The 18,131-nt window shown below is 44.9% G+C and overlaps 1 protein-coding gene across 4 annotated transcripts in view; it reads right to left on the bottom strand.

The window, feature by feature from the left end:
- Positions 1-18,131, bottom strand: part of PAK3 (p21 (RAC1) activated kinase 3) — a 140,443-nt gene that overhangs the window by 54,113 nt on the left and 68,199 nt on the right. The window contains exon 1 of one of the 4 annotated variants that reach the window (XM_063345615.1): positions 12,882-12,979. The exons of the other annotated variants lie outside the window; for them this stretch is intronic. The gene's annotated coding sequence lies outside the window, so the exon portion shown is untranslated. Of the gene's footprint in view, positions 1-12,881; positions 12,980-18,131 lie in introns of those variants that run through there. 4 annotated transcript variants of the gene reach the window in all.

Here is an 18,131-nt window from a genome sequence, read left to right as displayed (position 1 = left end):
GTACGAGCATGGGACACCTGCCACAGACTTCATAAACGACCTCAGACATGTTACTTGCTGTCTTTGTGTCTCTGCTCTTGCCCTGTGAGAAACTCGGCTCTCTCCCTTGCTGTTAATGTAGATGGGAGGCTGTTTCTATTTTGCCAGATCTATCAGACTTTAAAGAACCTAATAAAGAGCCAGTTTAGTTTCAGAAACCTGACAGCAATCGTGTTGTTACTCAGCACACAGTACCTGCAATACAGTGTCAACAACCCTGATAGCAAGTGAAGAAGAGAGAGTAAGAGGCCCACAAAATACCTCCTAGGAACTGAAAAAACCCAGGGAGTACTGGGGCAGATATCAAACCTCTGGAAATGCTGGATTGCTAGGAAAAAAGAAGTCAATAGGATCAAGAACAGAGCCTGTACACTGATCCGTCCTTGAGGAGGAAAAGAAAAATGCAGGTGAAATGATTTTCTAAGTGGCAGAAAACTACAAGAAATGAGCAAGACACTGTTGCCAAGGACAGTGTCTAAAAAAGAAAAACCCAGAACAGCTGATATATTGTCTGATCTCAGACAAAATGAACCTGTCTAAAGGCTCTATTGTTTAGGCAAAATCATGAAGCAGAGAAAAGAATAAATGCTTTGGTGGCAGAGCTGTGCGTCACCATGTCTATGTGTAACTCTAGAGAAAGTAGAGGTCCCCTAGTGAAACAGGCAACAGCCTGAGATACACATTGTTTGCTTTACAGGGGAGACTGCGAGGCTCCCGAGCTAGCTCTAGAAAAATGACTCCAAACAGCACGGACATCCGAACTATCCAGCAAGCGTGAAAGAGAGTGACAGGCCCAAAGAGCGAGAGCATTTGCACCAAGAATGTGGTTAAAGGAACCCAGGAAGCATGGAGAGACAGACTGCCGGGAAATGTAGGCTTTGTGGTCCAGAGCACAGTACAGAAATATAGACAAAATTAAAATTATCAGCTCAGAGCAATGGGGTAAACACATACAGGAAACAGAATACCTTTATGATGCAGTTTATCCAGGATGTAAATAACAAGAGTGAATGCAGTGACTGAGGACGCCCCTGTGAAAAGAAGGATCTCTGCAGTACCACCTGAGCAGACGAACAGACTCTCAACAGTCAGGCTCTGCAAAAGAAGCTGCCAGCCATTCTACAGCTATGTTTGCTGCTGTGCCATTAAATCAAAGACCAGTTTGGTTCCAGCTGGATTGTAGAGCCAGCTGCAATGATAAGACACAATCTTAAACTGGAGAAATGCCACCAAGTGTTGAAAACGTAGAATAAAAAAAATGTTCTGAGGTCAGTGGGCAAATACAAGCTGTTGATAAGAAAACCTCACAGAACCAGAGGCATTATCACTTTAGCTTAACAAAAGCTGACAGACAGAACCATCCACTGCTTGGCTGCAGGGCCATGCAAACATGAAATGATAAACATGTTTCATAAAGAAATATTACTATTTTCTTAGAAACTTATGTCCCTAGAAGGCCTTAGAAGACAACAGGCTTTGGTTAAAAAACTAGAGCAGAAAAAGAACACAGAATACACGAAACTAATTAAAAGCCACACTAACTAACAGGTCACAAAGACTAACCATGATCTAAGAATCATCACTGAGTGAGCCTATTCCTAGTGAGGTTAATTCCTGGCCCTGCATTTACCCATGAGGCCTTTAAAGAAATTCTTCAGAGCAGAAGACACGATGAGCACCTTGCAGTGTACTGACTGGAGAAGCTCTGCAGACTCTGAAGTCTGGGAACATCCGAGGCCATCAGCACGCACTGCGGTGACAGGCAGAGCTAAGGGACCAAGAACCTCCACCCTAGAGCTCAGGGGTCCTCCACAGCAGAGGGTGGGGTCAGGGTCACCTCAGGGAGCCTGGCCAGATGGTCCCACCCCAGCTGGAAGGGCTGCTCATCAGCCTGCTGTCTCCACTAAGCAGGGCAAGGCTGGAGGCAGTCACGGCCAGGAGCTGGGAACACAGGTAGCACAGCCCCGGCAGCCTGCTACTGAGCTAGAGACCTGGATCAATCCTTATCTCTTGAGCCACTCAAAGAAGCTGGTGTACAAGAAGTTGCTCTGCTACTAGCATGATTGTGTGGGCTCCTCCCTAATTTACAGCCTTAGGCAGATGCCTGCTTTTCCCTGCCCTGTCCTGAGGTACCAAAGTCCTACATGGCAGCTCTGAGCAACACCAACATGCCTCAGAAGCAAACCTAACAACAGCAAGTTTGGAAAGCCAGTGTCCCATTCCATTTGCCAGCCAATGCCTAGCAGGTCACACAGTACATTTGCTCAGACAGGAAAGGAGCCACCAGCTACGCTCCCTGGAATGTGTCGTTTCCATCCACACCTTACAAGTCACCAGCACTGGGTCACTTGGGTCACAAGCCAGGAGAAAGGACCAGAAAAACAACCCCATAGAGTACATCCAAAGGATAATTGCCCATGTTCTTCAGAGAGCAGTGTATAGCACTTCCTGGTTGGTCACTAATGGCAGCAAACACACAAAGAAATGGAAACTTTACAGAATGCAACATGCATGCCTCAGTGGAAGAGAAGACAGGAGATTAACACACCAAATTATTACCTAACTCTAATGGGAGACTCCAAGCAATTTCAGAGTGCTGCAGACAGTAATTCAATACTGGCTCCCTGACAGGTCAGATCACAAGAAAAAAATACTAACTTCTCTTTGCAAGACTATGTGTCATGATATACCAGCCAGCAATGTCCTCAGAACTTCTGCTGATAACATGCACCATCGCCAACCATTCTCATTAGAGTACCACTGTCCTGGGTAAAACAAGTTACAGCAACAAAAAATACGTGCTTGCACCCCAATCTTTGATAGCACCACTTGGCAGCTCAGAGATCTGCCCCATCAGTGAGACACGCAGATCTGGGCTAGGAGAAAGCTACAGCGGAAAACTAGCCAAAGACCTACTAGTGTAAGCGTTCGGGGTTTTTTTCCCTCCTTGTGGTAAATTTCAGAGGAAAACCTAAGAGCAGCCTCTACCAAAGGGCAGTGACCACCTGTCCTGTTTGTTTAGTCTCTATACCTGAATGAAAGCATCCTCCCACTTTTAAGAGATGAAGGTTCTTTCGCAAAATTAATCATTTCTTGCAGCTCAAGCAGCTCTTATTTGTCATCAGAAACAAAATAAGACAATAAAACCTTTGTGTACCAGAGAAGGAAAATATTTACCTTGCATTAAGTAAACTTTTCCCAAGGTGCAGGCACAACTGTAAACAGGAGGAAACCTTAAGAAGAGAGAGATGGTAGAAGCTGTTTGCAACTACACACCTCAAAGGCAGAAGGGACGCGAAACTGGATCTCCTCTCTTCAGGAGTAAAGAAAATTGTCACAAAGAACCACAAATTATTTATTAAAGAGCGTATGATACCATGAGGAAACGAAACAAAACAGAACCTGAAACAATCTAGATGCAGACATTTCTATCAAGAGAAACCAGATAACAGTACAGGGAAGACAGCTCTTTCCTCTATTATCTTTAATTCCATTCCGCTTATCAGCATCATCATTACAGCTAAAAGTGCAAAGACTTTAACACATTTAGAGTCTTATTCAATTCCCACTGAAGTCACCGAATAGACTCCAGTAATGCTGTATCAGGTTTCTATGGGCCCTTCCAATCCGAGGAGCTGAACACTTCTTTAAGAACTAAATGAATTCAGCTTCCTTGCCTTTGTGAGGAAAATGTCCTGGCTGTTTGCCCTTTCTCTGACTCAGACACACTTGGCCCAGTCCTGCAAAGGACTAAGTTCCCTCTGCCTCCACTGAAGTCAAGGGCATCTCTAAGGCTCAGCATGCTGAAAACCAGGCTTCCTGCCACCCTGGGGCCAAACGCCAAGATGCCAGCTAGTAAACGCACAAACCCTGGGAAGAAAGAAAGCGTGAAGGCAAAGCCCATGGCTCAGAATGGGCAGCCCTGTATCATTTTCCATGCGTGCCACGAACATGAAAGTCCTGCTGTACCAGTGCTGTACCTGCTTCTCCATTTCATCCTGGGACCTGCGAGTCTAATTCGGGCTGACGCAGAATGGTGTGCACACTTGAACGAGCCTCCCCTGGAAAATGTGGGCCATCGCACCATGGTTTATAACTATTTCATTGTCTTCAGATTCAATTCAGCCTGCAACAGCTCCTAAAGAAATACAACACTTCACAGATCTTGTTCCTGTATTACTTTTTGTGTTTTAAAATATTTTTCTTCCATTATCTAGAAAATATTTATAGAGAATGATAACATTTGTGACTAGAGTCACTTATCTCAGGTTTACAAAGCTGTTCACCAGCTACAATTAATTAAACCCCTAGACACCACATAGGTAAATTTCAGTGACACCCAACCCTAACTCTGATAATCTCAAAGCACTTCTGGAGCGATCAGAGAATTCTTATTAGACAAATCACACACTTGTCTGCAGAGCCAGGGCCAGAATCCTGGGCTTTCAACTGCCAGAAGTCTCAGCCTTTCAGCCTAAATGAGAAAAAGCACTAAAGCCAGACACTGCAGACTATACACCACACAGCCTGTGCCAGACAAAGCTCACCCTTGGCATCAGAAGCTGAACAGAGCTTACCTGAGCTAGGCAGAACACAGGCATCAGTCTGCAAAGAGCTTACAAATCAGGAAATCAATGCACAGAGATTAAATTACCACTCCAAATTGCCCTAATAAATCTATGGATATAAAATGAGATCAATTAACAAACATGCCACCACCTGTCCCTGATATACACCCCAAGAGCCAGACTCCTCCTCTTGCTGTCTAGCATTCTCCACTAGCAGTTGTAAGCTCTCCAACCAAGAAATACAACTGGAGTTCCTAGGTTCTGCCCCCTGTACACACAGCGTCTAATATATCAAATCTATATTCCGAATGAAATTGTACAAAGCATCTCCTATACTCCAGAGAACAGCAATCACTGCCAGTTGAAGACAATGACAGCAAAATCATCTTTTGCCCTAGTGTACTGCTGCACTAGCTAGTTATCCACCATCCAGAACAGTCCAGTTCAGATAAAGCTCTATGGAAAGTCAGCTTTATCATCCCTCCACCTCTGTGCCATCAGGTGGTTTGCAGCACTAAGCCTTACCTGCCACACTGTTGTCTTGTCCTTGTAAAGGTGCAAACCCTCTGCTATGTTTACCTTGATATTTTGACATTCAAACATTTGCCTATAGCTATCACATCACTTACTGAATACTCTTGTGCTAGATGCACTGACCACATCCCCTCCGCATGTTTGCGGCCTCTGATTCCCTTCGGCTACATCACTTAGTGGCCGATTTCTTCCAAAAAAAATGATTAATTCTGGTATTGACATCCCTGTAATTCCTGCTGTTCTCAAGGGGAGCTAAGACCTTTTAAAAATACAGCCTTCAACATCTAAATCAAATTCAACACTCAGAAGGGTGAAGGGCTTTTCCCGTCCTGCCTCCATGTGCAGGAGCACAGGGGGAAGCACCAGGAATCTGCTGTTCTCTTCTGCTCTGTAACTGACTTATCACGGAGACTCCAGCCAATTGCATAATTACAATGTGCCTCAATTCCCTCATTTCTCAGTGGCTACAGTTATGCTGTAACAAATCCCTGGTCACCTGGAACTGATCCTGTACTTACAATTCTGCCTCCCCGCGGGAATGTCGCAATCCAACAGGCACAGGACATGCTCCTGGGAGAGCCAAGCTCTCTGACTGGAGCTGGTCATGAATTTTTCAGGAAGTTACATGTCAGTGGCTTGAAAGAGAATCTTTTCACGGGAATATGCCACTGTTCTGGAAGGCTTCACCAGAAGGACATGTCTGTGGATGAAACAGAGGGGGAACAACATTTCTGTTCCCTTAGAGAGCAGCTGAAGAAAGTGTGGACTTGGGGCTGGAAACCCAGCTCCAACACAGGCACCAGCCTGTCAAGTATCCTGGCAGGGGAACCAGATTCCCCTGGAACAGTTTTTCCACTCCTTTGTGAAAACTTCTTAATAACATTTCTTCCACTCCCACTCTTTTCTGAAAAGCTTTAAAAGGTCTTAGTGCCAGGGAGATATAGAAGAGAAAATTGTTTCTGACCAGGCCTACGACAGGGAAAGAGCTCAGGTTCCACTTACCTGTAAGCGGTGCTGTGCACACACGGTGACCAGGCCATCAAGAGTCCAAGGACATTAGAATCTCCAATCAACCTTCCTCCAACAATGAACCAGCCTGCTGGCCACCTCCCAGGCATTCTGTGTAGATTATTAATTAGTTAATGGCTGGAGAGTGCTTGGAAAAGGTAGAAGGTGAGGTATTGCTGTCATTTCCCATTATTATCGTGGCTCTCCAACACACAGGCCACAGGCAACTTGGATCTGTCCTTCCTATGAATCTGAGATGCTGGACTCCACATGAATCAGTTCTTCCAAGCACAGCATGTGAGTTATAACAAGCGAGTGATGATCTTGGCCTAAAACCTTTTAAGAGAGCTCTGGAGATGGAGGGCACAGGGCCACACGCTCTTAACGTGCAAATGCGGCCCTGTGACATGACTCTGCCCCATGAAACTATCTGAAGAAGCCCTTCTGCCAAAAACTACTGTTCACCCAGAAAAGCTGGCAGAAGAGAGGATGTGTCTGTACTACACCACTTGTACGTAGCATCTGCTGACTCATCTTAAGGTGCCACTGAAGGCACTTGGGCTAACTTTCCAACCCCGCAGTGACAAAGGAAGCAGCACACATTCTTGCAACTTGGCTCTGAGAGCGGTAACTCCCACCAGAGGGGAGGAGAGGACTACCAGGACTTGGGTCTACTGGAACTCATCAGCCTTCCCTTCGGCTTCTTCACCCAAACTGACAACACAGAAGACACCGGCCAGACTCTCCTTAGAAAGTGACTTATTACAATCTAAACTTTAATGCCAACACATCTAAAGCAGACCTAACTCTTTCAGCAGCCAGTATTACTTAATTTGACAATCCAACTGCACAAAATAGATCAAAGCAAAGGCTGGAATTTGCACAAGCACGTTTACACTGAGTGTCCACACCACTCGAAGCAAGTGATTTATAACTGAATCAGTTGAGCTGCTGACACTTTTCTGACAAGCCCAGAACTTCCTCCTCCCAGACTGACAGGATGGATTGCCTTCTTTGTAAGTTAGACAATCAAAGAAGCATCTACTCTGCAGCCAAAGCTGTGCTTGCAGTTCTCAAAGATGCACCCAAGTCTGCTTTTCCAGCATGTCCATCAGCACAGGACACAGCCCCCTCCCAGCAGCAAGTGCCTTGGTGAGCAGCTGCCCCACGCTGACTTCCATGGACAACGGAGGGGAGACCAGCTCCCCTCTAGCTGCAGTGTCACCTTATACCCTGGAAGAGAACACTGCACTTGTTCTGGTGCCCCAGGAATTACACACCTCTGCTCTTTACCTATCTAGCCTCAGTAAAACACCTGCTTTGATAACTTGCTGGCAACAGCTGTCAAAAAGCTCATTTACGTGCATGTGAGTGCTGTACATGCACACATCAGAAATTACTGTTTATTATCCAGCTCACTGATCTCCTTTTTACCAAACTCTGTGGATCTGGAGTAACATGGTATTAAAAGGACTCAGCTAGATTATCAGTGCAGGCAGTGTGCAACACCCCTGTTTCTAGGTGTGCAATCGCCTGCAATTTCAGATAATGCACTTTCCCCAAGGCTTTGGCAAAATGTGCATTTGCGTTGCAGAACATGAAGAGACAGAAAGGCTATAAATTCTCCTCTCCATCCTTCCTACCAAGAGATAAACGACTTGGCAAGTTGAGTGATAAAGAACCAATATAATTATATGTCATTAAGCAGCAACTAATACTGGTAGAGAATGGATAAGGGCCTGCTGACTAGAAATGTTATCAAGGAATATCTAAGATGTGGCAATAAGGCATGCATTGAAAACAGAATACACTTCGTGCTTCTCCTAGAAATCTTTAACTCTATTTCAAGCCACTACCTCTTGTTGTTTTACTTGGCATGAGCACTTTTCGCCATGAAGAATTCTTTCTTCTGTCGAGGATTTTATGAAGGAGACAACAAACAGCATCTACCAATGAAACAGAGAGCCTCCGTGTTCTCTTTAGCAAAACGGAGCTCACCTCAATCTTCATTCAGAAAGAAACACCAGCCTGAGCAGAAGACGCTACCAGACCTCACTGCACAGCCCATTTGCGCCTCACGCAAGGCCTCCACCTGAATCTGTACCATTGCTGCAGTGACTCCCTGGACTTCCTTAAAACAAAATTCCTGCGCTGAACATCTTATCCATAAATTTCTTGCCAACCACAAGTAGAACTTAATTTATTTGCTTTCAAAGAATATGATAGCATTCAGTAATGCAGCAGAGAAACTACTGCACGCAGAAGGCAGTACTCAGCTCCTGTGAGAATCCAGCTCTAGTTGCACATGTCTCACCATCCATTGTGGACAGCAAATACTTACACTTACCTGCCAGGCAGCAGTTACTTAGACTTATGGAGCCTGTCCAAAGTTAACATCTTCAATATCAAGAACCCACCTACACAACTGAGACAGCTACTGGTGCTTCTACAGCCCATTTCAGGCCCTGGCCTCCCTCCAGAAATCACCATAGTTCTGGTATTTGCAATGGAAAAATTGGGAGCTGCTGAACCATCTGGGACTGCATTCCTTTAAGTCTGAACCAGGATTCATATCAGGTAATACAAAATCTCTGACGACCTGTGAGCTAAAAGAGAAGTTTCTCTGACTCTTTGCCTTTGAGTACTTCCACTGATTTCTATAACAGAGAAGTCTGAGGAAGAAAAGTATAAACCCAGGTCTAGCCTAATCTGTCTTCTGATCCCACACATGTGGGCCACATTTACATGTGGCCAGTTATGTGACCAGCCACCAAGGCAGATTCTTGTGCTAGTTCTCTGGGCTTGTACCATTCCCAGCTCAGCAAAGTTTTACAACAGTTGCAAGGTGCGGCCTTTATCAGAAGATGAGTGTTCAGTGTTACTGATAGAACCCAGTCATGATTACCCAGGTAGATCATGATACTCTTTTGGCAATTATCATCAGCACTAATATAACTTTGGCTGCTGCAAACTGTAAGAGTGCCTTGATATGATTCACATTCAGGGGCATTATATCATAAAGTGCAACATACGATCCCAGTCTGACAAGCTGATACTGCAGACTGTGTAAACAGAGATGAATCACTTCCTAAGTCTTTGCAGAACGTCCACTTGCCCTCAAAGAAATAAGTTTCTATTCTTCTCAAGGCCACTCGGACAGCAGAACCATCCATTCTTTTCCCTGTCTATAAGGAAGCACCTCCAGGGTAGAAGCCCTTTTCTCAGTGACTGGCCTATGCCTACAGCCATCTGCAAAACACCCGTCCCAAGAACTCTGTTTGAGAAAAGAAACCTTGTGAGAGGGAAAGGACTTTGAAAGGAAGCTATAGAAAGGAGGAATGTGCACTGGGAAATGGCAGAAATCTTGAGACCATGTTCCTCTTGCAAATGCTATTTATGCGTCACCATCAAGATGAGAACTATTGCAGTTATTAAACACAGCTACTTTATAAACCTCAATTCTGTGAATTAAATTCTGTGATGTCAGACCACATAACTGGAGGCAGGATTTGGCCAAAGGCCATTATTTTTCATAAGGACTGGCCTCTGTGAGAGCAGATGTGTCATGAAACCCCTAGTAAGACAGTTAACGCAGACTTAGAGAACAGTACTGACAGATTGTTTTTTTGCTGAAAGTAATCTCACCACTGAGCTCTGACACAGGTTTGAAAATCCATTCAGATCTCTGAAGCCTGACTCCAAAGCAATTCAACGTGCAGCAAAACACACATCCTGTATATGTAAGACTTACCTGGGATGCTGCTTGGAGTTTGTTTTCCCCTGCTCTCTCAGTTCTAACCTGTTTATATTTCCAGGAATTAAAAGCTAGAAGGCAGAGTGATAAGATTTTTCCAACATCACAGGAAAAAATACAGGAAAACTGGCTTCCCCCAAACTATCAGGCCAGAGTTGCAACTGCATTTTCTCTTGTTTCACTAGACCCATTGTGCTGAACGGGTGCAGGGGGAGATGTCGAGTTTCAAGTATTGCCCAAATTGAACAAGAGCATAATTTGCTGGTAACTACTTCACAGTTAAATGGACTGAAATGGGCGAATCCCTTGAGTGGCGGGATATCAGCTTTCTGGAATGACAACAGCACAAGCCCAATGCGGTAATAATTCAGGCCCTACCTTCTGCCTTGAGAGCGTGAGGCACAGACATTAACCCAGAAATGCAGCTCCACAGGCTGTGGGATCCTGGGCACCGGGAATTCTGCTCGGTGCGGGGTCTCAGGCAAAGCACAGGGAAGGGAGAACCCAGAGGGACAGTCTCTAAGATGTGGTTCCAGCATCCACAGCTGGCCTAAATTTTACTCCACGCCAGGAAGCAGCTCCTTTCTCACAGATGGCTGCTGTTAGCGAGCGCTGACACCCGCCATGGAGCAAGTGGGCATGCAATATTAATAGCATCAATGAGAAAATTATGAGCCCACATTAAAGCTCTGAAAGTTGTTTTCATGACATTTGGCTTTAAAACTAAGTGCAAAGGGAAAAGTATTACACTCAGATAAGCAAGTTTAGAGGACTTTCTTTTTAAGATGTAATTCCGCAGTTTTCAAACACACACACACACACACATGCAGAATGACCCCTTAAGGACACAGAAAAGCTGCTGTCAGCTATAACTCAGCAAATCACAAGTTACATGAAGAAATAAAAATCAATGCTGCTCTGAAATTTAGCCTGTAGAAAAGTCAAAACTGTCATCACTAATGGCTGGGAAGTTCTGCTGTGACCATGTTTTTCCTACAACGTGGTCATCCCCTTGGAATCTGGGTCCAAGGGTTCTGCCAGAATTAAGCAGAAGCAAACCAGTAATGCAAATGAAGTAGCACAAATTCATTTGCTAGAATTTTTCTAGTAACAGGCAACGATAAAAGAGCATAATGAATTCTCATTTAGAAATCTCCCCTCCTCCATTAAAACACTGTGACATTGGACCAAACTACACAGAGCCTATTCTCATCGACAGAGGCAGCACAGCTGAGACATGGATGAAGATGCTGTCAGCAATGCAATCTCTACGAAAAGACTCTTGGATTGTGTGATATCATAAAATAGGGAGAAGTGCAAAGCATAGAAATACTATCATAAGGTGGCTGTTAACTGGTGTCCCTTTTGACTGGGACAGGGACTGCTCAGCCACAGCTAAGTCTACAGGTGGGCACAGCCCAATCCGAGCTCCTCTGCTTGCACTCCAAGCAACTTGATGCACGTATCTGTTTTGATAGCTGTAAAGGCATGTGAGCACAGAACTGTACCCACGCCAGCATGCCCTTCAAGGTGTCCATCATAGTCCTGTCCTGCTGACAGCTACAGGAGTCTATCACATGCACATTGGAGGACACGTGCTCTATCACTGCAATGCTCTGAGCAGCTATAAAGTATGGCATGACAGTAACAGTGAAGCCTTCATGTGATTCTAGATGTGTTTCTTTGATAGCTCTGCCACTTTAACATCCACCCACAATGAGGGCCTGACATCTTTTTAAGTAGTTTGTTGAGACACTACAACCAGATGACTCAACTTAGTTATTTGTCTTAATCTGCAACAGGACTTGGAGCTGCACAGTAGAATACGATGGGCTATTTCCTCTTGGAGCAGGTGAAAGATGGAATCAACCACTAATAGATCTGCACTACTTTCTCTGCTCAGTTAACTGGTTTCATTTTGAACCAAACCCTGCCTATCTACTACCTACTATTTGGGCTAAATAGACATAATCAAAGCCAATCCCATCTTGCACATGCGCAGCCTCCCTAACTTCACTGACGCTCAGGCCAGACAGTTTGAAATTACATCACGGGCATCTTGATGCAGTTTAGATGGCATCACATCATGTTACATAGGAACACAGGACTGGGAGAGACCCATCGGGTCACCAAGTACACTCCCTGCTGTCCAGGCAACCACGTCACCTAATCCCTTCAGAAATGAATCAAAAATAGTTATGAACCATACTTCATCGGGCACACCCGAGGCTGGCCATGAATGATATAATGCGGTATAAACTGACCGGGAAAAAGTGCACAGACACATACAAGACAAATTAGAAACTGCAATAAGCAGGGAGGCAACTTAGTCTACTGGCCAGACAATGGGGCAGGCAGCAAGATGGCTGGGTCCTGCTGCCGCTCCCGTGCAGACCCGCTTCACCCACAGTGGCATTGCTCCATCCCCCAGGTTCCTCTGGGCTGAGACCAAGATAACGACGTTGTTCTTCCTTTGCAGGTTGCTTTTAGCTCTACAGACAAAAAGAGGGATACACGAACTAACTATTTTTATCCACTCAATCTTCCCAGCAGGTTTTTAAAGCCCATTTTAAAGCCCTCCTTTGCAATTCAGTCTGTGGATAATTTGCTACCTGCATCTCCGTAAAGTTTAACCTGTCAGAGCTTGGCAAAGGTGTAATTTCATCCCCAGGCTCTTCTGACTTGAGACTCTGGAACTTCTCTTTGTGGATAAAGTATCAAAGCAATAGCTCTGTGAGACAACAGCCCTTTGCATCTGACAACCCATGCATTATTCTCTCTAAACATAGTTTAACAGGCCAGAATCAAAACTTCTACTCTCCCCTCATTTCTCCTCCCCCTGTGCACACTTTAAGAAAGAACAAACACAGATAAGAGCAGTAGACAGAGACACAGACAGAGGATGGTTTATCCCACAGGCAGAGGATTACTGCATCATGATGTAATGACCTTGTTCAGAAAAGAAAAAGGTTACTTACATGACAGAATGCGTTGTAGAAATACCAGCTCCTTTACAGAACAGGGTAAAGCAATGTCCATTTAAAGTTATGCTGAAGAAAACGTAAAACACTTGTCCAGTGAACTGGAGAGAGAAAGAGCAAACTTCAGCCCAGCTGGCCTGGATATAATCTCTCCAGACACACATAACACATTGAACCGAACAAGCAGGAATGTTGTTCAGGTAAGTATGCATGGAAAGGAGATGCCATTCTGCTTTCTATGTGTTTGCGTCTTCAGACACCTAAGAGTCCCTTCCGCCCCCTAGAAAGGCATAGGGCAAAAATAGCTACTTTTGTGTTTTCATTTCAGGTGCAAATGCTATGGAGCCAACCATTTTATTTGCCCCCTGTGAAGACTTAACGTCTGTGCTTTCTTTGAATGTTTTCTTCCCCCACAGAAACTGGAGGGAGAAAGGCCACATGCTGCCTGTCTATGAAGCAATCTCATGAAAGAATAACTCGAGGCCAGGCTTGTTTTCTCTGTTTAGAACAGCATTTAGTGAAACCTTGGCCGTGACTAAAATTCCAAGGCTGAGTTAATCACATTTATGACTATAGGTTCCTCAAAGGGACTTGTTTCTAATGAATTTTCAAATGCTATGAAAATAATAGGTATGGTATTTACCATTTAAAACATTGTAAAAGAACACTGATGTTACTGCCCCAGTACAGCACGCTTATTTCCCTGCTCAACATTCACCTCTCACTGTTGTTATTCAGCTAAAGTGAAGCGTATGTTATTAAAGCCAGTATTTACCAACAGATACTACAGTTGTGTACCTAATATAGTCCTTCCATGTAAAACTAGGCTTCCAACAGGAAATAAAAGGCATTTGGCAAGTCTTAGCCTGCCAAGGGCAACTGCTACATGTCCTGTTTCCAGGACAAGAAAGCCCTCCAGTTACCCCAGATACTTCCAGTAGTGAATGCTGAGCTTGTCTGGTAAGTTTTCCAAGCCCAGTGGAAATCTTACAGCAGACACAGAAAGCTCTGAGTCTGAATTGGCACCAGATGCTTTAGAAAACAAGTGAATTTCATTTTGTTACAGGAATATGAGAAGGCCAAAAATGCTTTATTTGTCAGCACAAGAACAGTCACTCATCTGAGAACATGAATATTCTCTTGAAGTTGTTATAAAATGAGACTCTTCCAAGAAAACCCTGCACTGAGCAACAGTGCCATGTGCCAGCTTACAGTGCCCTCTACACTTGTATGCAACAAGAAATGTGTTTTCTATAGCAGATGAACAGCAACGACTGCCTTCAGACTAGAGTATGGGATATAATTTGCAGCAAATTCCAGCCTCTCAAGAAGCAGCCTACAGTATCTCCCTACTAGCTCAAAGACTCCATACAAAGACCAACAACTCAACATCATGCGTCTACTGCAGTGTTTCTTCTCAATTAACTAAGAAAAAGTGTACTAGCCATACATCAAAACTGCATTGCAGCTAGAGCTGCCAATTACTTATGGCAAAAAGGGTGGCTGATTCATTTGACTGTATGTGGGCCTTGGCTGGAGTTTTCCCAAAATGCTACAAGAAAAGAAGAAAACCTCAGTGAACCTCCCCCTCATTCCCACCCCTTCCTCCCCCCCAAATCACAGCCAAGAGGCCCATGCTTGCAAAAACAACATTTCCTGGAGGATTCTTTCTCCAAATCACTCCTTTTCTAAATTCAGACAAAACACACAGCAACTCAAAATACGTCTGCATAGGATATACATGCATACAAGGACACCCCTCCCAAACACGCACAAGTGAGATGCAGTGCAAAGTGTCTAAAAAGCCTTTAAATCCCCAGTCCCCAGAGAGTCCCTACATCTTCCATCATAAATCCCGCTGTGTTACGTGGTCACCTGTGTAACGGCTACCTTACAATACTCGGCTCAGCAACTGGCCTGCAGCGGTGGCTGAGCAGGGGTGGGGAGGCCTTGTCTTTTAAAACTGTCACCAACCAGAACATTTCTGCTCTATGCACAAGCCACATCCTGAATACAGATCCTTTCACAAGCTCCTTGTATCGGATGCGTTTAAAACCTGATATGTCACAAGTAGCAATTCTTCATCCAACGTGTCCCTCCTTCAGTGTATATGTTTCAAATGAGCCCTGCAGCCTTGGGGTGCCAGAACTCTTCTGTCCTTAGCACCACAGGTCTGCTTTGAAAAAGGACATACAAAGTAAGCAATGTTCTGCCATAAATTGTCCTCATGAGTCACCACGGACCCAAGTTCTATCATTTGGGCACCTACTGGCCTAGGTCTGGAAGGTCCCTGGTTACACCAACACCACTGCCTCCCACAGCAAGTTCAGGACACAAAAATTCAATCATGTTTGCATCTAACTGATATCTTGCATTGCTCTGCCAGTGCTCTACTGATGACTGTGGACATTTGACTTCATCCTTGTGTTTGCAGTGTGTCTGACAGGACTCAACCTGGCACCCAGCCCCCCTGCATCAGTCAGACCCTGCCTTAACACAGGCCTGGTTTTTCTCCAGGCCTGACTTTTAGCCATTTATTGTAAACCTTTAAACCAGTTTTCACAGAAAATATGCTTTGAGATCCTCTGAGTAAAGAAAAATTCTTGAAGCGTGCACCTGCTGCTCACCGCCTTCTGGCACCAACATTCAGAACTCAGGTGAGCACTCTGGGAGGATAAGCCTGGGCCAGCCTGAGCCGCCCTCTCTGTGCCAAGGGGGACCAGTGGCCAGACACGGCCAGCTCCATGGATCGCAACGTAGTGTCTCGCTAACACTGCAGGACAGACCAGTGCAAACCATCTTTTGCCTAATGACACCACCAACAAAAGCCATCAGTCTAATGAAAACTTATGCTTTAGAGGCTGTTTGCAATATCTAAGAGCACGATTTTTCCCTCTCCTTGCCCAAAAGTCCTACTGTGGGTTGACTTTAAGATTATGTTCACCAGACTGCTTCCTGGGGTCCATACATAGCTAGAACTCTCGATGTGTAACTTCTCTTCTGGTACACAGGCAATTATACTCGGGATAACTACTCCAACAGATGTATTCCTCAAACAGAGAATCACACGTGTTCCGCTGTACCCACGAGGTCAAACTCTGCCATTCTGCCGGGATCAGCAATGCAAACACCATGAAATACAGCTCAAAAAATAAAATACTCAAGAATCGGGTAACTGAGCTCTTGCATCATCTGTGGGCCTAGAAACTTCATGCACATGCTGCTGCTCACTAAGGAAGAGGAGAGAGGTCTTACCACACACTACGGACCTAGAATCAGAAAACTACCTCATACCCAGACTCCTATTGCTTTTCCTCATTACATGAAGAAGCCTGGCACTCACCCTGCGTGCTCAGCATGCTCCACAGACCATAGGAGAAGAGAGGGCATGCCCTGAAGAGCAAGTTGCTCAAAAGTTCTTGCTGCCTTCGTTACGGATCAGGGCTGTAGGAAGTGCCCCCTAATTAGATACTCTGGAGGCATTTTACTTCGGAAACACACAATGGTACCAGGAGTTCCAGCATTTCAGTATCACTATAGCTTTCAAAAAGAAGGGTTCAAGACACACTCTCTGTGCATGAACTGTTAATATACTGCAGAAAAGAATAAGGCTCCACTCTCAGCTTATTCCTTCTGAAGTGCTTAATATTATTCATTAATGCCACTAGAGAGGAGGATTCTGCATTCCCCTAGTGCAAGAAGACGTGGAGAGAGAATAAGAGCACGGAGAGAAGGTGTGGTGCAGGATGTGGGGCAGAAATGAAAGGAGAAGGTTGTGCCCATGGATTGCCACTTTAGATACTTCCAAATATTACCACACCTCTTTCTGGTCCACACATCCTACAAAGTGCAAGGTGCCTCCTCAAAAAGAAAGAAAATAGGGAGCAAATTCTAGCTGCTTTAGTCTTTTTTTCTTGCTAGAAATCTCACCTCTTCCCAACTTGAGTTCCCAGAGCCTTTGGAATGAAGAGAGGAGAGTCAAAGCACAGCACAGCTAACAGAGACCATACCTGTAGGAAATAAATAACCAGGATGCCAACCTGAGCTGGCTAGGCTTGCTAAAAAGATCAAACGAGGATGTAAGCAGCTCTTTTCTGGAGCAGGCAGGCATCGTTTCAGTTGTTGAAATATTCATGCCCCAATAGGAGCTGTGGTATCAATGTCTGTCCCTGATACAAACAAACCTGCGCTCAAAGCATGACAATCTGTGTTGTGCAGAGTGGAATCACAATTAAAGGCATTTTCCAAGCCTCCATTTCTGCATGCACACATTTGACAGCTCTTCTGGTGACACTTCAAGAGCATTCCAAATCCAAGTCCACAATCTTCTGCCCGTGAGGGCAGGAGACATTAAAAACAGTTTTAGCATATGCCCAGGATTTAATTGTGTGACTGCCATTCTTCCCTCTCGGGTTTACTATGCACCAGCAGCCCCATGTTTCACCTGGGGAGTGGCTGGGTGCACCTGATAAATATGAGCTGGCATCTGGGCACGGCAGGTTGAATCAAAATTCTCTGCAGGGAAGCGCCTGGAAAATTTCTCATCTGGAGGATTTTCTCCTTCACAATAGGGAATAGAGAAGGAGGAGACAGAAAATGGAAAACATTAGGCCTTTCACTCCCCTTGAGACACACACAAAAGTACTTTCCAGTGCCCTTCCCAAATAAAGCAAACAGCAACTTATTCACGCCAGCAGAAGGACAGGGACTGGGGGACCACACAGCTGCTGCCCCTTCAACAGCACTCTCGGGAGAAACGAGCACACTCAGGTGACATGACAAGAAAATGTTTTAGTACTCCCCTAATCACGTGCAGCCAACTGCGCATACACCCTGCAAAGCAACGGTGAGCCTGCTAAGGTGCCAGAGCATTTTCCACATTTGAGGATTAGAAAGAAAATGAGAATGGTCCAGCTCTGGAGTCTGTGCTGTACTGCAATGTTGAAATGGCAGTTTGTTTCAGGGGATCTAAGGCTGGACAAAAATGACACTGCAGTACACTGTCTTGCGGGAAAAGCAAGCACATGCGTGTGCAGCAAGCTGGATCAACGCACTGCTATCACTGGTCCATGTGCAAGGTATCACTTTCAGAAGTCAAGGGGTCATATCAGAATATGTTTCACTTTCTCTGAGAAAGCACCATTTTGCCTTTAGGATTATGAAAAAACATGTAAAACTTGCCCAAAGATTCCTCGAACACATGTTTTGGGATCCAAATTGCCTTAATTTGCTTCTGATAATAACAAA

The sequence above is a fragment of the Chroicocephalus ridibundus genome, chromosome 9 (assembly GCF_963924245.1).
Source record: "Chroicocephalus ridibundus chromosome 9, bChrRid1.1, whole genome shotgun sequence".
NCBI lineage: Eukaryota > Metazoa > Chordata > Aves > Charadriiformes > Laridae > Chroicocephalus > Chroicocephalus ridibundus.
Note: the sequence above shows the minus strand (reverse complement) of the source record. Positions and strands in the feature narration are given on the sequence as shown.